Source organism: Ursus americanus, chromosome 14 (assembly GCF_024610735.1).
Source record: "Ursus americanus isolate L20-20 chromosome 14, mUrsAme1.1.p, whole genome shotgun sequence".
Classification (NCBI taxonomy): domain Eukaryota; kingdom Metazoa; phylum Chordata; class Mammalia; order Carnivora; family Ursidae; genus Ursus; species Ursus americanus.
In genome coordinates, this window is record NC_142140.1 from 11153778 (window position 1) to 11176316 (window position 22539).

The window sequence follows — 22539 nt, forward strand, 5'->3', positions numbered from 1 at the left end:
CATGGAGCTATTAAAGTGGTAGATTAGAAGAATGCCAAGTCCCAGTGGATGTGAATTTGATATTTTCATATTGATATGGTGTTTTCATATTGATATGGTGAGATACTGTGTCATGGAGAAGAATGCGGATAGGTAGGTGAATTAAAACATGTTGAATGAATATATCAAAGTAATGCTGATTACTTAGGTAAAGACAAAGGAGCCTCCATACTTTAACTTAACAAAGCACTATCATCAGTTCTGTCTTATTCAACATGACTTTTTTGCAGTATTCACCAAAAAGGAAACCAGCATGAATCTGGGAGAGATGCAAACAGGTTGGATATAAGAATTAAAATCAGGGGCACCTGGGTAGCGCAGTCGTTAAGCATCTGCCTTCGGCAGGGCGTGATCCCGGCATTCCAGGATCGAGTCCCACATCGGGCTCCTCCGCTGGGAGCCTGCTTCTTCCTCTCCCACTCCCCTGCTGTGTTCCTTCTCTCGCTGGCTGTCTCTCTGTCACATAAATAAATAAATAAAAAATCTTTAAAAAAAAAGAATTAAAATCAGACCGTGCAAACCGGGATAAATGAGAAAAATACAATAAGATGACATTTAATTGAGGAACAACACATTAAACTTCCAGAAAAAGGACTAGTAATAATAGCAGCTACTATCCACTAAGCAAATACAAATGTATTAATCCTTGTAATGACACAGTGAGGAGAGTAACAGGGCTTATCCTTCTACCTTTTACGTATGCATGCTAACTGCATATCTGTAGAAACTGACATGAAGAAAAATGTCTCTTTGATCAAAGCAGAGCTTACATGATGATTTATCAAATTAAGAACACACTTAGCCAAAGCATTTTTATAAAACATTGCAAATGTCTAATCAAATCATAAGTAAAGAAAAAGATGTTCCTATTTATTTTCCATTTGCTTTATTGAATTTGTTAAATTCGAAAACATCTGTTATACTAAAAGATACCCTACATAAAGTAACAGGTTTTGATGTTCCCAAATAAAATTTTATAAAGTGCTCCTTGACTTAAGGGTACTTGTTTAATAATTCTAACCTCCTGTAAGATTGTGTGTGTGTGTGTGTGTGTGTGTGTGTGTGTGTGTGTGTTAACCTCCAACTCAATATCATTAAGATATCTAAAATAAAATCTGGTATCTAGAAACCAAGGACTGTTCTCTTGTTTGGGGAAGGAGGCATCATTAGTGGATCTTGTTTGGGGAGATATTAATCACCTACCTCTCAGTCACTGGCATAGAAACCAAAAGTTGTTTTTTAATTCAGTTTACTTTTTCTTAATACAGCCAAAATGGCAAGGGAGGTTTTCTAATAATCAACAAAACTAGCAACACTCTTATTTAAATACCTTTCCTTTTTCTTCATAAATGAAATAAACCCCCTAGGGGAATGTGTTGGCTCTTTGGTCATAAATCCTATCTCTCTCTTCCAGAAGCAACTTTATGTGAAGATGTAGCCAAATTTTCCTCTGAATCCTCAGTGCTTACCAATGGTGGTGGTGATATTTTCTCCTGGAGGAAATTAAATTTGCCTTCACCTAGCCCTTCAAAATGATGAGCTTTGCCTCTCAGCAACGGGTTGTCCTGGCAGAACTCCATCCCTGAGATAAGGTGATGCATCACTGTGACATATAGAATGGGTTTTCAAGAGCTGTCTTCCAAACTGTACAGGGTAGCTTTCCATTCCTGGCTGGGGCCACGGAGGACTTGTGGATAGAATACGGACAGCATCCTTTTGAGCAGAGAGCTGTTTTCACTGCTGCCTTATTGACTGAGATGTGCTCCAAATTAAAGATTTTACCTTGTGCTAGAATGTGCCAAGGAGTGGGGACACTGAGGATAGACAAACCCATATGGCACTGAAAGTTCAATTCCTCCCCATTTTGTTGGGCAAGCAAAAAGTGGGCTCAGCATAGCTAAACTAGATTAGCAGAAGATCAGACTGGTACCAGCCAGTGTTCCAGAAGTTCCTCCTTAGTAATGAGGACACTCCTTTACCCAGGAAACTCCCACTGTTACAGAATTGAATAGATGTATCCTACTGTCCTATTTTCTTTTAAATATGAGGAGCACGATGGGGTCGGATCCTTCTGTTGGAGCCTTTTCTTTGCTGCATCCAGCTCAGCCACACCCAGCCTAAGCACATCTTTGTGTGAAATAATGAGATCTCGGGGGAACTTGTGTATTGTTTTCCTGCTTCTAAGTTTTCCTCACAGTAAAATCAGTTTTATATGTATACACCATGGCTCTGTGCTGTGTGTGTCTATACCCACCCCACATTGCACAACAGCTTGACTCCAAGGCCTGTGAGCATTTTAAATTCATTCTACACGTTGGCTTTGCCAGCCACCTAAAAGTAAGCAATGGACACAAACATCTCTCAAAATCTCTTGGGATGCTGAGCAAGTGAAATCTACTTCAGAGTATTTGACTTGAACACGCCTTCCTTCTTTTCTCCTTTGATCTTTCTTGAGTTCTTCCTTTTCCTAAGTAGAGGAATGGCAGGAAAGCTGTCAAATTGGATTTAGGATTACCATGGGAGAAAGAAGGAGGAAATTATCTGGCTTCCTCTTCTTTGTTCTCTAGTCCTGAAAAGAATCATAAAATACAACATACCCAGGAATCTGGCACTATACAAACAAAATCAAAGTTATGCACATTGTTAATTGGGCACTATCTACCTTATTCGTGACTATAAAAGATGTAATTGATGGTTTCTGTCCTGGGTGATGTTTGATGTCTCCTTCCAGTATTCTTATTTCTGGCACTTCACGTGCAGTCATCTTGCGTCCATTGGTACCTGCTGGTATCTGAAGCAGATTTCAAACAAGTGAAGAAAATTGATAACCTGCCAGGAAGTGTGGAAAGATTCCAGCTCATTATCAACAGTGGGAATTCTGGCCAACAATATGGATATTGTGGCTGGGAGCTTAGGTCCTCTCTTCAGATATTTTGTTTTGATTTATTCTGTAAATATGTAGGAATTTTTATTATTTAAGATAAGATAAAGTTTTTACTTCTAGCCCTCTGGTTGCAAAGATAGCTGTTGCTCTGTAAATCAACACAGGATTATCTGCTTTCCTCATAGTGTTCGCTGAAGACAGATAGTTGCAACAATTCATCTTAATGTTGTGTCCTTTAAGTCCTGTTTCCAAAAAAAAAATACACCAAAAAAGGTACAGTATGTAGAGGAATAACACATAGTTCAATATGTAGAATTAAATCCTATACATTTATCTCATTTGGTTTCTTAAACTTTTTTTTTCTTTCTCATAAGTAGGTTTTATTTTGAGAAGTTAGGTGTTCACACAGAGAGCTGAAAATTGTTTCTAAATGGTTCTTCATGTTTTTCCAAACAGAAAATACATCGAATGTAAATATAGAATGCATTATTTCTGTCTTTCACATCAAGTTCCGATTTTATAATTTATTAAAAGTTAAAAATTGTAGCTGACCCATATGAGTCAATAATTGTAGGAGACTGAGAAGACCCTAATGTCAAGAAACATGCAGAAAGACAATGAGCACAAAAACTGGCACATTCTGGACAGCAAAATCTGAATACGGCTAACGTTCACAGAAATGGAAATCATTTAAATTCTTGAATAATTTTCCTGCTTCTCCACGTATTTTCTGAATCAATTACAATTTAAATAATTATCATTCTTGGATGGGATAAAACACTTAAGGCTTAAACAAATATGTTGGGTCACATTTATACTATGAAAGCAACAAGTCAGTATGTAAAATTATGCATTTGAGGATCTTTCTCTTAACCTTGGCAACAGAATGCTAAACAAATGCACAGAAGACAGATTTTCTCATTGTCTTTCTTGCTGTAGGCATTGACCAGCCCTGGTTCTTTATCATTGATCTGCATCTCATAGACAAGGGTATTCTATTTAGAAGTGTTAATAGTTTATAGCATTTAAAATAACTAGATATTGGCTATGGACTGGCTACAATATCTGAATTATACACTTGTTTATAATGTGCACACATTGATAAGAAGTAAGGATGCCTAAATATTTACCATATTTTGCATTTTCTTGTGAACATATGCATTATTCCATTTCAGTTAAACCAGTCTTGTAAATTTAGATATTATGATTCACCAATCTACAGAAAAAAATACAAAACAATAAAGAATAGAAATGAATACATAATTCAAAAGTTCTGAGTAACAGAGAAGCTTGGGTAACTGATTAACTCATTTCACTAACTATTTTAACAAAAACTGGCAATACAAATTAAAAACGTTTTTTTTGTTCAGGCGTGGTTAAATGTCACACAACTGGATATATATTTACCAGTGCCTCACCCTCAGGGTCTGTACCCAGTTCTCATTTCCCTCAGGACACTGAATTCTTACATAGGAAATCATATACATTCTTTGTTATGAACCTCTTATGTATTCGAATGAACTTTCTGTTATTTCATTCTCTTTTGACAAAAATAGAGATTTAACAACCTTTTGAATGCTCAGTACCCAGTCCAAGTAGTCAGGCCGAGAATGAAATCTTTATCAGGCAGAGTAGAAAGTTGAACCAATAACCAGAGAATAAGTACTGTGTAGGTAAATACTCTTGAGTAACTCAGGCCTCAAATCCCATAAATACACATAAATGATTTCTTTCTCTTGAAAGATTTAAAATAATTATTCTCAACTCTTTGCTCTAATAGTAAAAGCATGGCTCAATACAGTTATTATAACACATTTCTTTCCCCATTTAGTACTTTTGACAGTATAAGTTCTCTCCATTCGTTACAATGTGAAAATACTTCTTTGGTCTTTATCATCTGTTCTTGGAAAATGATAGCTGCCACTTACCACTCAGTAAAGATGGTGAAATAAATATCATACATGCTTACATAAACACAGATAAGACAAAGACTAGATATGAGCTCATGTTGATTGCATAGACATATAAATTCATAGATGAGAAATATTTACATACGTATAAAAAAAGGAAATTATATTTTGCTATTTTTTTCTATTTTGCTATTTTAACAGACTATGTATGTTGATTATAAATGACAAAACATTGAACTGTTGCCTTAAACCAGGTTTTCCCGGTGAAATTAAAACATCAATGAAGAAATGCAAACATTATTTTTTACTAAAAACAGGCATAGCTTTAATCAAACTGAAGGAATATTACTTTCTTCCAAAAAAGCACTGCAGTTGATAGACATGTAAACACAACTGTGAATTGTGAATTCCATAAGTGAACTTCATGTCTGACATAGTTAACGTTCGGGGCGGGACAACATGCTAACTGATTTCTGTATTCAGACAAAAGAATACTGAGCATTAACAGTATACAGTTACTATTCAGAAGACACAAGACATTAATGACAAATCAGACTCTCACCTTGTCTTGAGGAGGACCCTGGTCATGTGCAAAACAGTAGAAATTCAATGCAATGTGGTGAAAGTCAAGTGTTCAAACCTTAGAAGATTAACGAGTTAAGAGATTATGGGATCTCCACATGACAGACAGCACAGCAGCTAATACAAAATCATGTATTAAAGGACATTAAAAGTTACATAAAAGTGTTCCCACTGTAATACCAATATAGTAACACAAAACTGCACACCCAGTGTGGGCCCAGTTCTATTAGGGAGGAAAATAGAGAAAAGAGGGAGGGAAGACGAGAGAAGGGCAGGAAAAAAGAAAAAGCAATGAAAAGGAAAGAAAAACAGGAGAGAGAAAAGAGAAGGAGGGAGAGAGAAAGAAAAGAAGCAGCTGGAAAGAAGGAAGCAATATTAACAGTGTTTATAACTGAATTGTGAAATTACATGTATTTTTATTTATTCCTTATACTTTATTGTCTTTATAAATAATGCATAACATTATTACAAAAGTAAATTAAATAATAAATTTTAGACAAATATTGCTTACAAACCATTTACCAAACGAAATCAGTAGTTTTTTGTTTTTTATCTTTTGTCCTTTTCCATATGAATATTTAATTTTTACATATATAAAAAAATTAGAAAGGGAGCTTTACATTCCTCATTTTTATTTACCATAGACCTTGAGCTTTGTTTTCTCCTAACGTTTCTTTTCTTCTGTATTTCTTTTCTACCATTGCTATTGCCATGCCACCCCCACCAAACAACCTAATATTCTAGTACATACCTTTCCATACCTTTCACTCTCCTAATGTAGACGCTTGCAAATAGTTATGAATTATACATGATTTCTTGCCTTGTCTTAATGTTTTTATGCACCTCACATGTCTACTTTTTGTGGACATTATTCCAAGTCAAAAGTTATAGATTTAAGTTATTACATGTAATATTCCCAAGAGGTATTTATTTAATGTCTACTATATACTGGGAACTCTTGTAGCCTTGGGGCTACAGCACAAACAAAAGAAGTAAGTCTCTGCCACAATGATGCTTTCCAAATCCCACTGAATGAATAAACCACAATTTATTCGATAATTCTCCTATTCATGGATATTTAACTTGTTCCCAAATTTTTCCTTTTTGTTTTGCCCCTACACACAGCCCTACAATAAACATCCTTTTATATTTATGCTCTTATATTCTCCACATCTTATTTTATCGTGGCCTTATATCATTTCCTGGTTCAGAAACACCAATTATCATTATTTTTAAGGAATGAAGAAAGGACAGAGGAACAGCCACTGGGCAGAATGATAAAGTAGGAGAACTTACAAAGCTCAAATAATTAAATAAAGTAAATCATTTAAATATATATGATATTTGCAGTTAAAATGTTCTTTACTTACACTGCGGTATATGAGTTGGGTAATAGTGGAAAAATATTATTCACCTCTATCAAAAAAATATATGTGGTCCATTGCATCATTTTAATTGCTTCTTACATGTTTTTAAATGTGACTATCAAAGAGAAAGAGAGAGATTGGTGCATTTCCCTACTGAGTGCCAAATACTTTATCAGTCCTTTTAATTTTATTATTTCATTAAATATTACCAATTCTATTCTTATGATACTGCTATAATCACTGTCACCATTTTACAGGTGAGGAAATAGGATCACAGAGGCTACTGGCTAAAAAGCAACAGAGTTAAGAACTAAAATTAAAAGTTTCATTCCAGCTCTCATGTCCCTCAAGCTACAGGTACTGAGAAACTTTCCCCCGTTGGGGAAGATTAGTACAAATAATTCCCCACTAAAAGAAAGAACACGGTGCATGACACTGTGAACAGCCATGCACATTTGATCTTCGGGAAGTTGTGACCATGTCTTATATATAAACCTCACTACCTCTTTCATTGCTTGTGACATACACCAGGTATTCAATTGATATCCATGGAGCCTATTTTAAACTTCCCAGTAAAGCCTTAAAATTCCTAGGAATGTGTTCCTTACCCCCACCACTGGAATGGTTACAGTGTAGATTTTTTCCTTTATAAACTAGATTGATTGTATTTGTTCATTACACAAAGTAACTGCACACATGTGCACACTTATATATACCTAGACTAGACTCAGCCCCCTCTACAAATGTAAAGAGAGGCCCAGGGTAGGCTGGTTCTGAAGCCACAAGCATCAGGAGGATTCTAGAACCTCTATCCCCAAGTTATTAAAAAATAAATCTCTAAAACCTTGGGGAAGACTTCTTGATATTTAGATGAAGATAAATAGAATACAGGAGACAAATAGGTGGGACTTTGTCTTTCCTCATTTTCCATGGGCAGAGAAGCATTTGCACTTTATAACACTATATAAATCCCTAAAAATTGGAAAACTTCTTAAAGTGCTCATCAAATCTCTGTAGAGAAAACCCCTGACATTTGTGATGGATACATCCTGAGCACTTTGCAAATCATCACATTCAATAATGCCCCAAAGTACCTCATTTTACTCAGGAAATATAACATATAATAGAAGGAGTGAGCTATCAACAGTGGGAGGTCAGCTACACTCAATAACCAGCCAGGCATAAAATCCAAACCTCAACCTTGACAAGACTGTAAAAGCCTTCCTTGGCATTGGTTTTCCACTACTGCATGTAGTCATGAAAGTGTGAATGTTAAACCCAGAACAGCTACAGGTTGGCTGAAGTTCACTCCTTCCTTCTTATAAGTAATTGGTCTTTTGTTGGAACCTGGGGCTGCCTAAATTAGAGTTTCTTAGTGTAACACAAATTCTGGTACAGTCAAGGAGCACTTGGCTGAACTGACCAGAGATATCAATCAATTAAAGCATATAATTCAATAAATATATGGGTACTCCCAAAATGTCTTAGAAAAATACAAGACATATCATTTTAGGACAGTGGTGTTTTGTTTTGTTTTTTTTTTTAATTGTTGTACCAAAATAAGCCTCACAGCTAGAGACAGTAGAACACAGATGCCTGGTACATTTTTAATGTTTTCTTTTATTGAGAGGGAGGAGTTACAGAGTGTTAAAAAAGATAGAGAGAGAAAAATTAGGTTAAAAACTTTGCCAAAAATTATTAATGTAAATTCATGTAAAATTTATAGACTATTTCTTAATATAGCCACACTTGTTTTAATATAGTTCCATTTTAAATTATATACAAGTTAAATGATTTAACAACCCCTTGCACACACAAAATGTGTAATTATGATCAACACTTCAAGGCTTCTAGAAGATGTGATGTATTTCCATAGTGGAATGGATACTTATGCTCTAATATTAGGGAATATCTGGCTCTAGAGAGTTGGTATTTATGAAACAATGTTAGAAGTACAACATCAGGGGTGCCTGGGTGGCTCAGTTGGTTAAGCATCTGCCTTCACCTCAAGTCATGATCTCAGGGTTCTGGGATCAAGCCTGGTGTTGGGCTCCCTGCTCAATAGGAGTCTGATTCTCTCTCTCCTTCTGCCCTTCCCCCCATCTGTGCAGGGGTTCCCCCCGCATAGAAAGAAAGAAAGAAAGAAAGAAAGAAAGAAAGAAAGAAAGAAAGAAAGAAAGAAAGAAAGAAAGAAAAAAGAAGAAGAAGAAGTATAGCATCAATAGTTAAAAGCTAGAGGAGTGAGCACCACCTTTAACAAAGATGGTGGTCATCAGCACAGGGCTGGATTAAGAAGGCACTGGCTTGGCTTGGCCATTCTGGTTGACTGACGACAGCTTTAGTATTTTAAAGGGCAATGGCTTTGGAAGGCCAATGTGACTAAGTCACTGTTAAAGATGGACATAGTACAGTAGCTGAGCACCTACAGTCTAAATGCACAGTATTTAAGGTTAGAATTTCTTTCCTAAAATCTCCCACATGAACCCATTCCATGCATATTCTTTAACAAACTGAGAAATGTGCACTGAGTTCTTCTAAAGCAAGTCATAATCCTAGGCATAATGGAGGACAGAACAAAATGCAAGATATAGCCATTAAGTAGCATCTTATGGTGTTATAACCAGCATAAATTAGAAATGCCGGCCAATAGCACAATATATAAATGATAGTTAAAAACAATGTTAGAAGAGTATCGTGAGATTGTACAATAAAGTAACTCTTACTACTCAAATCTATCTGGACCTTAAGTTGAGGTGGTAAGAATTCAGAAAACAAAACAAATAGTCCAAAAGCAAAATAAACAATCTAAAATGAAAGAAAAAGTTTATATTGGTGAAAAGTCAGAGTTAGGAGACTCAAAAATATGCTTAAGAAAACATCAAAAAATATCTCAAAAACAGGCATGTTATGGGATAGAGTATTTAGATATGAATGTTTAGACTGCAATGGTTAAATACTTTTAGTAACAAGTAGTGGGAAGTTCAGTAAAACTGGCATCATAAAAAGAAAGAGAAAGAGCTAGTGAAAGAAAGAGAGATGAGATAGAGATGAGAGAAAGAGAGGGACAAAAATTTATTAGTTCATGTAAATGAAATTCAAAGGGTTCTACCTTTAGGCATGGATTGATCAAGAAACTAAAAACATGTTATCAAAACCACATCCTATTTCTATCCATCCCTGTGGTTGGTTTTCAACCTCAGATACAGTTTCTCCACTCATGAAAGTACGATTGCAAGGTGAATAAAAGAGCTCCAGGTTTATAGGTTCACAATTCCAAGTTCAGAGATAAAGAGAGTCATCTCTCTTTCAAAAGTCCCATGGGGAGCCTGGGTGGCTCAGCCGTTAAGCGTCTGCCTTCAGCTCGGGGTGTGATCCCACGTTCTGGGATCGAGCCCCACATCAGGCTCTTCCGCTGGGAGCCTGCTTCTTCCTCTTCCACTCCCCCTGCTTGTGTTCCCTCTCTCGCTGGCTGTTTCTCTCTCTGTCGAATGAATAAATAAAATCTTAAAAAAAAAAAAAGTCCCATAATTGAGGGTATCTGGGTGGCTCAGTCAGTCAAGTGCCCAACTCTCAATTTTGGCTCATGTCATGATCTCAGTTTCATGAGATTGAACCGCGCACCAGGCTCTGTGCTGAGTGTAGTGTCTGCTCGAGATTCTCTCCCTCTGCCCATCCGCTCTCTTAAAAAAAAAAAAAAAAAAAAGTCCCATAATGGCCATGAGAAGCTCTGACTAGGTCTTTTACACATCCCTGGAATAAACATTGGCACCTTGGGATGTGCTGTGCTGATGAACTAGGCCTGCATCATGTAAGTACCCAGGAACTGGTGGCAGAGTCAACCATGAGAACGAAAACTACATCAGCCAGAAGTTGAAGAAAATTAATTCCCCAAAAGGCATTCTTTTACTCTTATAGGAAAAAGAAAAAAAAAGGATTCTGGGCAGGAAAACAAATATTCATGGCTGGCATTAAATTTTAGAAAACCTTGAATGTCAAGAAAAGTAGCAGTGATTTTTGTCCCACATTTAATAGTAGTCAGGGAAAAGATAATTACTATAATAAAAGATGAATTAAAGAGAATGAGTCAAATAGCAACTGGAAGATTGAATCACAGTGGAATTCACTTTTTGTCACAGTCCACACATACACACATGAAAAGAGAGATGGGACATTAGGGGGAATAAACACTGTACAAAAAGATATTATTGACTTATCACTCCTGACAGGAGTAAGCCAAAGGTTATAGAGATAGTAAGTCTGGAATAAAATATTAAACTAGATTTTTCTTATTTGATTTGATTTAGAGGTATGCCAGGCAAAACGATTCATCTTTTGTCCAAAAGTAATAAATCAAATAATTTTAACGAGACAGAAAAATGGAAAAAGGGAGAGTCAGAGGAATCAAACACTTGTTAAAATGTGAACTTAAACAAAAATTCTATCCTCATTGGCTCCTTTCATTATATACTGTCAGGCTAAAAAACAAATCAATGCAACAAAATGAATTTGTGTAATTAAAACTGAACATTAATAAAAAAATTAAAATTCAATTAAAAATTAACATAAAACCAGAAATTAATGAAGAGATAACATCATAGCAAGTCACAAAGAAACTTACTTCTGTACTGACATAACTTTTAAACCGGAAAGGCTCAGTGGGAAATGGAAAATGAATTGCTGCCAACTTTACATCAAACAGAGATTGGCTATTTTTCTTTGAGGCTTTTATCACATAAGGAGCTCAGAAATATTTTCAACATATGAGTTAATAAAAGAGGATGAGATGATACCTTAAGGAAAAAAAAATAGGCACAAAATACTGCTGACTGCTGAATGCCAGCAAACTGTCTAGAGACCTTTCAGAATTTCTTCTTATTACCTTTGCTTATATTTTGAAGGCATCAAGGACTTTTCCATGTACCACCTCTGCCTTACATGACTCTTTCATTCCATCACAAGGCTTAAGAATCCCTTAATGCCCCAAGTTGAACATTTCAGTCTTTCCCTTGACTGAATATCAATGCAAAAAGGACTTTTCATTCAAACCTTTGCTGTGTGGGGGAAAACAGATCATAGACTCAGAAATCTTATGTTAAACTTTGATGAACATATATTCTTTTTCCTTGTTGCATGGTTAAGTGCTAAACCTCCAGATCATTAAGAAATAATAGTAATAATAACTGTTAAATTCTAAAGAGCATCCACCAAAGTGACAGTAGGAAAACCAAGAAATCAAAGGAGTGCCCCAGAAAAAAAAGAAGAGAAGGCTCCAATGAGAAAAAGAGTCAAACATATATAGTGTCTCTAAGAAAGTCAACGAAAGCAGAATAATGATTAGAACCAATCACATGAAGGTCACTTGGTTTTGACAAAAGTAGTTTCGATGGAGTTTAGGGCAAAAACCAAACTTTAAGAAGATTAAGGGTGAATGGAGGGGAAGAAGTGGAGTTTTGTTTTGTTTTGTTTTTTAAGAAAGGGAACTATTTCTATAAGTTCAGCTTTAAGTAAAAGCTGAGAAATAGTGCAGAGGCAAAGGAGGAATGTAGGCTCAAGGGAAGGATTTATTTCATTTCTGTTTTGTCATTTATTATTGGTTTTGTTACATGGCGGAAGGAAGAGCATTTTTTTGTTTACAAATTTCAGGGAAGTTGTACCAACTGGAAGAAGAGAAGGTAAGTGCAATAAGGGAAAGTCTGGGGATTTGGTGGTAGAAAAATATGGAGGGGAATGCAAGGTGGTTGTCTGTTTTCTTCAAAACTTATAAGGAAAGATTAAAAGGTGACAGTGAGGAATGGGGACAAAGGCGAGGAAAGGAGTTAAAGATAACCACCTATCTTCAAATGGTAAAATCACTAAACATCAAAATAGGGAACCCGGATAGATTCTTTAAGAAGGGATAATGATCTATCTTTTGGTGTAAGTAGTTGGCAGTGCTGGAGTGACATCCAGGGAGAGCTAGCTGGTAGGTTCTTAGAAGTGAAACATGGGAATGTAGGAGAATTATCAGGACTAAAAGTCCAGATTTGTGTTTATCCAGACACAGACAATAGTTGAAGCCAAAGGATTAAATGATACAGGCAAATAAAGACATTGGAAAAGGGTAGGAAAATTGATGAAGAACAGAGCCTTTGCAAATTTCAATAGGAGCAAGAAGTTGATTGGAAGGAGATAGTGGTTCCAGACAGGTAAGAGGACTAGAACTTGCTGTGACAGAAAAACCACACAATGGAGCCCAAAGGCTAAAGAAGTGGAGAAGTAAAACCACCAAGGCACTTACTACTGGGTGTAGCAAGTGGGGACTCATTTCAAGAAAGTTCTTCAGTAGATCAATAAGGGTAATGTGCCCAGGGCCCATGGATTAAACAATAAGTGGAATTAAGTAACAGCTATCAACTTCTTTTGAAAATGCTGGCCTTGAAGGAAATGGGAGAGTTAGGGTAGTAGTTTGAAGAGGTAGCAGAATCAAGTATTTCAATTAATTAATTGAAATGAAAGACTTTACCATAATTACAGGATGAAGTGCAATGTCCAGCGGAAAAAGAGAATTTGAAAACATTAGTAACAGCAGTGATAATTGAAAGAATGAAGCTTCCTTCCTTCCCTACAAAACAATGTTTGGTTCCATCATCACTGTAAGCTCGTCTCATCCCCCTTTCCCCATATCTGATGCTTCATGGGTGCCCCTGAACTCTCTCAAGCCAGGAGAGACTCAAAACATATTTGCATGTGGTTCTCAGCCTGGATGATTTTCATGCCTCAAGTCTCATTTCAAATGTTTTCTTCTCTAAAAGATCTTTTCTGATGACACTCTCTGAAACTGTCTGCCCAGGAATCATACCCTATCACGAGTATCATTTATTTCCTTGATAGAACTTACCAAATAGGAAACCATCCTGCTTTCTTGGTTATCTCTAAGTTCCATGAAAGGGAATCTGTTCCATTCAGCAATGTAATTTCCCCACTTGGCATTATGATAAGCAATAACTCAGCATTTGTAGAATAGATCAGCAAATAAAGGTAACAAAATGAGACTTAGAAAACAAAAGGAAGAGGTCCCTTTAGAAATATAGAGGAAAATTTGTTTCCATGAGGTGGTTGGAGAAATTTTGAAGAAACTCAATTTAATAAGGTAGGAGGCGAGGTTATCTGCTGTCATAATGTCTCAATACTGCCACTGAGCTAAAATGCAAAGAACACTTAATATTTGCCAGATACTGTGTTCTCAGTACTTTCCAGCAATACCCTACTTAGTCCTCTCTACAGCCGGGGGATGGGACATTGTTCTCCACATTTTACAGCAACTAAGACTCAAGAGGAGAAGAGATGCAGCCATGGTCAGATAGTAGGAGACAGTCAGGACTGAGATGCTGGAGGGCAACTACATCTCTCCCTTATCCACGATGCGAGACAACCAAGCGTGAGAAAAATCAGATTGGACTTTGAGACGTAAGACAGCAAAAGACCTTTGCTGTAGCTGCAAAGGAGTATGCGTTTGAACTCGGAGTTAAGATGGAAGGAAGACTGTAAGTGGCGCTGGTGGAGCAGGATCAAGGCAGTGAACTGAGGCTATGTTTCCTAGAACTCTTTTCCCTGCATAGTTCTGGCCACAAACAGACAAGTTATGCAAGATTTGGAAGGCAGGAGAAAAGCATCAGACACGTTCTTTTCTGCTCTGGCAATCAGAGCAGGGCAGTGGAGCACACCCAGGTCACACATGCCGTCCCTGACCCGAGGCTCCTGTGGTCAGCGAGGGAGGCCCTGCTCTTAGTTCCTGAGCACCAGCCACACCTCCTTCTCCAACTCCTGAGCCACGGAGTACAGCCCCTGGGACATCAGCCAAGCCTGGATCTCCTCCCACCATCACCTCTCCTCCAACATTTCCAATTCCTGGGCTAATGCGTTTAGCTTTATGACACAGAACACCAGCCTCTCTGGCAGGTCCCCTGCAGCACTATGGTTGGAGCCTTTGATAGCGGTGAGAGAGAGACACGGATTTCAGCTTTCCTTATTGGTCTGTGCCAATTCGTCCTTGCTTCCCACTACTTTTCTTCCACTATTCCTTCCTGACCACTCACTCTGCCCATTCAACTTTGGCAGGAAACACAGAAGCAACAGGCACACATGACCTGTGTTGGGGAGGAAGAATTTCCTCTGCCCTTCCACATCCTTCTAGTTGGACTAAGAATCAAGTTGACATGAGACAGATTAACAGGAGAAAATCAAATTTACTTTCATGCATACAGGGAATCCACACACATGAAATTTCAAAGACAATGAGGCAACATGAGGCTTAGACGACCTAAGGAGAGCGTTTGGGGTATGAAGATACAGAGGGGAGGAAGACCATTAGCAGGAAGATGAGAGAAGATGTTTGGATAACACAGGTAGCCCTATTATGCAGATAAATTTCTCAGGTAAAGAGGAATATTTATTAACAGCTCACTTCTTGGTACAGGCAGGAAGTTGAGGGGGAGGTAAAGAGTTTTTTCTGAACTTTTTGAGTTTTGATTGCTTTTACCTCAAAATAATGTTCATGCCAAATGACTCATCTTGGGGTGGCCTCCCCTTGGCTCCTACACCTGTTTAGTCAGCCCCACAATTGTATATATCACAGCCCCATAAGCAACCCCTTATACTATATCACTCTTAGTGTTTTTGCTTCTCAGATTGAACCCTCAGGAACAAGAAGGGCCTGGTTGATGTAGGATAGCATTAGTATGAAATGGAGACAGCTGGCCCTGTTGCTACTGCCCTACAGTGGTTTAAAATATTAATTAATTAATTTTTAAAATGTCAGGAAAGTCCTATGAGGGGATTAGAAATACGAGAATAGTTGAAGAACAAAGTAAGTTATGGAATTCTGTGTACATTTCTTCATAGCCCTGTGTGATATAAGCTCCTTGCTCATATCTCACCTTCTCTGAGAAACCCACCCTGACTTTCTGGAACATGCTAGATATCTCTGCTATGTGTCGCTTTAAGACCCTTTGTGTCTCTACTGAAACCTTAATACATTAACTCAACATAACTCAAGTTGTATATTTACTTGGCTGTCCTTTAGCTTACACATCCTCCCTCTCCAGCACCTAGTCTAATACTTCTACAGGGAAGGAGTGGGAGGTGTATGTCAATTATATCTCAATAAAACTGGGAAAAGAAAAAGAAGCAAGAGTAGGGGGACAGAAAGGAAGACTTTTAAATTTTTTTCACTTTTTTGAAAACTTCCCAGTCCTTCCATATCACTTTGCAGAATATTATGCATTTACTAAACATTTGATATGTTTTTGTAATACATTAAATATATTTACAAATACAAATAACAGTGGGGTTTCATTACATATTTTATAGCTATCTTTGTGAAATGTATTATTACTTTCCACAGGATACTTTGATTATAGTATGCTTCTTAAAAGTACTTTGTTATTTTATGAACTTTTTTCTTAAATGTTTCCTAATTCTCATTGAAAACCAAAGTCAATTATGTGTAACTCATTTAATTAACTTGGCAATGAAAATGAAGTGAATACACAGTCAGCAGAAAAAATGAATATGCTATAAAAGAAGAATTTAAGTATATATTTTGTACAAAGTAACTATAATAAACTTTGTGTATATAGATGGGATACATGAAAAGAAAGGCATCTAAAATTTTATTAATGCCTTAAGTAATATTACAAAATTATCCATCACAGCAAATGGATTGTACTTATATGTAGGCTATGACACATAATTACAAGAGTCCAAAGTGTGAAAATACTATAACTCAAGCTTAATGATATGCATTTATGGCCATCTCATATATGAATTTTTAGTAGAGCTAGGCATAAACAAACAGTCTAGGTGATACTTCAATTGTATTCATATGCATTTTTACACAACATTATAAAATCCATATTGTCATGAATTTAACTATTTATTGTTATTTAATATATAATTTAAGGGGCGCCTGGGTGGCACAGCGGTTAAGCGTCTGCCTTTGGCTCAGGGCATGATCCCGGCGTTATGGGATCGAGCCCCACATCAGGCTCCTCCACTATGAGGCTGCTTCTTCCTCTCCCACTCCCCCTGCTTGTGTTCCCTCTCTCGCTGGCTGTCTCTATCTCTGTCGAATAAATAAATAAAATCTTAAATATATATATATATATAATTTAAAAGCCAAAAATTGAAAATGCACAGTATTTGCTTTTCCCCAGTTTAAATCTAGATGCCACTCTTGATATATTCTTAATGTCAGGAGTAACCATAAAGCAAAAGGTGAAAATTGTCAGACCAAATTTAATTTAACCCACTGATGTAACTCGGAAGAACAAAACAGATGGGTTTATATGGATGGAAAAAAGCACAAGGGAGAATATACTTTTGACAGATGATTCTGTCAGGTGATCCCCAAAAAGCATCCAAATAAAGATGAGCAGCTATGAACAGAGGACTGATGGAAACGTCTCAGGGTGGTTCCCTGGAGAATTACCTGCAGGTTGTCCTATACAATGTCCTCCATAACTGGGAAGACAATTCTTTCCTCTGCCTATAGAATTTGTCCCTAGTTGGCGACTTTAACAGAGTGCTCTCCAAGCAGAGTAAATTATTTTCCTGGGAAGGATCCATTGCATGCATAATGGAGCTGTTGAGAGAAAAGTGAACCATAATAACTCCGAATCTACAAAAAGATTCAGAGAAGAAATAACAGGACCTCCAACTAGGAGCAAAATATATTGAAGCACTTCACATAGAGAAAAAATAGTTCTTAGTTGGGCAATTATCAGAGTTCTAATCTAATATTTCTACTCCATAGTCAACCACTATAAACAAAATCCTGCCAGTGGATCAGACTTTCCACTTACACAGAGACCACAGCAAACTTTTTCCATTCAGTAAAGAGGTCTTTTAGGTAAATAGACCCATACAAATGTTTAAAACAAACCTCTACCAGTTACCCATAAAAATAGACATAAATGATGAACCAAAAAATTAATAAATATTTGAAGTATGAAACTGAAAGATTATGAATACCAAGGACAATTCATACAAAAAGAAATAGATACTATGTAACAAAAAGAAGAGAGCTTAAGAGTCTAATAAGTATCTTCAGCAAGATCAAGTTCATGTTGTCTACCTAAAAAAAAAAAAAAAGCAGACTATTGTGAAACTGAAGTCATAGAACTAGAAATAGTTTTTGAAATTAGAGAGGCACCTGGGTGGTTCAGTCGGTTAAGCATCTGCCTTCAGCTCAGGTCATGATCCCAGGGTCCTGGGATCAAGCCTTGTGTCTGGCTCCCTGCTCAGCAGGGAGTTGGCTTCTTCCTCTCCCTCTGCCCCTACGCCCCCAACGCTGTGCTCTCTCTCTCTCCCTCTTATATAAATAAATAAAATCTTTTAAAAGTGAAATTAGAAATAGTTTTTGTAGGTGAGTTCTTCCAGCTATGATAGTATAACCTGTGGCATATGAATTCTCCCAATGGAAACAAATAGGAACGTGTTATAAAGCACAGAGATGAGTCTTTCAGAAGGCATAGAAATGAGTTTTTCAGAAGGCATAGAAATGCTGCTAAAGCAGCAAGGACATGAGGGGCCAGACCCTGGAGAAAATGGAAGCTCACTGAGTTGAGCCCAACTTTGCCCAACTTTCTGTATGCTGCTTTTCCTTTGGGAGCATTTACCAAATTTTGGTGCATCCTGAGAAACAGGAAAATAGTTTCTAAGAGGCAATTAAAATGTTGTCAAGTATTCTAGGACTTGGAGACAAAAATTAGAATTCAGAGATATGAAGGTAACCAGCATCTTCTTACAGAGAAGGAGGCACAAAGAAGTTAGCCCAATACTTGACACATATTTTCATGTTGAGGCATTTACTGATTTTTAAGCTGCACGAGGCAAAATGTTAAGAAGTCATGCCAAAAGTGTCTAAAAATCAAAGTGGACTTTATGGCAGCCCTATGGTACTGCACACAGAAAAACTGAAATTCATTATCCACCAAGGAGGAGAATCCTAGTAAATACTTCACATTCACATTTAAAACATCTACAGAGTTCACTCTCAGATTAGAAATAAGACTCCCAAACATGGACATATGGCTTAGAAACTTCCCAGTTCTTGACTGGAGTCAGGTAATCTATCCATCTGCCACCTGCCAGCTAATAGAGTGAATCCTCTCTAAAGGAAGAAAAAAAAAATCATCCATAACATTTATCTGATGTTAAAAATCACTAGGCATACTGAATGAGTGAATGCATGCATATGCATATATTCGTGCATGCATGCATGAACGAATGAATACAGTTGAGGGAGAGAATGAGCACAGATAGAAATACAAGTAATATAGACATTGTATTTATCAGATTTTAATAAAATAACTGTCACTACTTCAAGAAAATAAATGATAAAATAAAGGAATTCACTGAGAATCAGACTCTATATGAAAAGATCCAAGCGGAAACCATAGAAGTGAAAACAAAATGATACAAAATAGAAATTAAGAACTGAATAAATGAATTTACCTGCAGAGAGCAGAAGGAATAAGTGAACTGAACTAGAAATCATCAGAAAATGTGTAAACTTGACATGGAAAGCAAAAAGGATGGAAGATACATAAAGCAGGTACTAGACATCTGAGATAGAGTGAACACATTAAATACACATGTCATTTGAGCCTCAGAGGAGGCAGATGAGAAAGAATGATAAAAGTAACAATCAAGCAATGGCTGTAATTTTCCCAAACTGATGAAATATATCAACTTACAGATTCATAAGATGCTAGGAGCCCAAGCAGAATAAATAGAGTAAGTAACAAAAAGGCACATCATAATAATATTTAACACTACTTAAAGATAAAGAAGCATCCTTTTTTTAAGATTAAATTTAATTAATTAAGTTATTTGAGAAAGAGAGAGAGAGAAATGTTAGGGAGAAGGTTAAGGTGAAAGGTTAGAGAGAGGGTGAGGGAAAAAATCTCCAGCAGATGTCACGCTGAGCATGGAGCCTGACTAGGGGCTTGATCTCAGGATCCTGAGATCATGACCTGAGCCAAAACCAAGACTTGGGTGCTTAACCAACTGAGCCACCCAGGCATCCCAAAAGAAGTATTCTTTAACAGAGACAGAGAAATATAATCTGTGACTTTTTAAGAAGCAACACTAAAACTAAGAGCTGATTTTTCAACATAAAAAATGGAAGCCAGAAGACAATAAAATAGCATCTTTAACTGAAAGAAATGACCTGACATTGAAAGAAACTCCCAAATCCATATTCACTAAAATAAGAACATTTCTAGGCAAACAAAAACAATGACAATTTTTCTTCATCAATCTTATTCTACAGGAAAAACAAAGAAAAAGAAAAAGGAAAAGGAAAGGAAAAAAGAAAGAAAGAAAGAATTTCAGACAAAAAGAGACTTCTACACAGCAAACCGGAAATAGAGGAGGGAATACATACTGATTGAAAAGATAATATTATGTGGATATATCTAAATGAAATTTAACTATACAAAATGCTAATAATATCTAGTGAGGTTTAAAAATATACATGGAATTAAAATGCACGACAACAATGACAGAAACAGCAGTGGGATGATAAGTGCAACTGTCTCAGAAAGCACTACTAATTTACATTATACTATAGTGATTCAAGAATGAATGTTTTAGGGATGCCTGTGTGGCTCAATCCGTTAAGCGTCTGCCTTTGGCTCAGGTCATGAACCCAGGGTCCTGGGATCCAGCCCCACCTTGGGCTCCCTGATCAGTGAGGAGCCTGCTTCTCCCTCCCCCTTCGCTGCTCCCCCTCTTGTGCTCTCTTGCTCGCTCTCTCGCTCCCTTTCTCTATCAAATAAATAAATAAAATCTTTTTAAAAAAGAATGAATGTTTCAGTATCTAGGAAGCCAATGAAAGAAGAACAAATGCATAAGTAACAGGAGAATAGAAGAAAATGGAAAAAAATAAAAACATTTTATATAAAAGAAGGCAGAGAAAAAGAGAGAAAAAGATGAACGTAAACAAGGTTAGAAAGATTGAAATTGAATGGTGAGTGTGTATACAAGCAGACTACTCCAAATAAAAGAAGTTGTCTTACTAGATAAAACAGTAACAACAAAACATCACAAAAACAAACAACATCTTTCTTAGAAAAGATACACTTTAAATATGGGGCACAGGTGGTTCAAAGTAAAAGAATACAAAATGATATTCCATGCAAATAAATACTAAGAACAACAACAACAAGCTAATTTAGCTATTCCAATATAAATCCGGTTGACATTCAGTCAAAAGCATTACTAAAGAAGTACATTTCATATAATAGACTATGTATTTCTTTTTGTTACTGTGTAACAAATTACCACAAATACAGAAGCTTAAAACAATACACATTTATTTATCTCACAGTTTCCATGGGTCAAAAGGTCAGGAATGGTTTAGCTGGGTTCTCTGGTTTAGGCTTCCACCAGGCTGCTACCAAGAAGTTGGCTGAACTTCATTCTCACCTCATCAGTGAAACTGATGAAGAAAAATGGCTTTAGTTTTTGGTTGTCTGGAAACGTTATTTCACTGAATATGGGTTTTGGGGTTCATAGGAATTTTTTTTCAAATGAAAGTGTCTTTATTAGTCTATTTCTCTGAGAAATAGAACCTATTTATCTACATCTATAGATACATAGATCTATCTATCTATCTATCTATCTATCTATCTATGTACATCTATCTCCTCTTATATGTATATAAGTATTATATGTATTATAGGAATTGGATCACGTGGTTATGGATGCTGCCTACAACATGCCATCCACAAGTAGAGAACCGTAACAGCCAGTGGTGTAATTCAGCTCAAGTCTATAGACCAAGGAATTGAAGAGCTGTTGGTTTAAGTCCTGATCTGATCATAGTCGAATGACTGAGAACCAAGAGCGCCTAAGTCCAAGGACAGAAGAAGATGGATCCTCCAGCCACAGCAAAGAGAGGGAGTTTGCCCTTCTTCCACAGTTTTGTTCTGTTTGGTCCCTCAACAACTTAGAGGATATCCACCTGCACTGGTGAAGGTGATCTGCTTTACTCAGTCTAGTGATTCAAATGCAAATCTTTTCCCAGGGTACTCCTATAGACATACCCAGAAATGTTTTACCAGTTGTCTTGGCATTCCTTAGGCCAATTTAAGTAGACATTAAATTAACCATCACCATGTCTTTTCATTATCTCCTGGCCAGGAAAGTATCTGCTCACTCAGGTTGTTGACAGAATTCATTTCCTTATGGCTGTATGACATTTTCTTATGGCTATATATAAGGACTCTGACTTACTGGCTGTTGGTTGGAGGGCTGTTTCTTGCCACGTGACCCTCTCTATATGTAGTTCATAGCGTGACTATTTGCTTCCACTAGAAGAAAGAAACTCTCTCTCTTGGGGAAAGAGAAAACGATTCAGTAAAATAGAGACAATATGAATACAAAATTACTATACAGTCTCTCAGAGACCACACAATAACCAATAATAGCAAACTGTGTATTTTTAAGTATAAATATGAATTTTAAAAATTAGACTTCAACTGGCTTGTAAAATAATTCTCGACAAATATAAAAACATTGAAAATATTCACAGTATTGTCTCTGTGTGGATATGAATTGTTATAAGTCAATAACATAATCATCATCATCAGGATAGTGATGATAATGATGTGGTAGAGAAGGAGATAAGGAGAAAAATAAGGACTTTGGACAAAAAGGCAGAGGAGGAGAAGAAAAGAAGAAAAAGATCCTCACATGCTTGGAAATGATA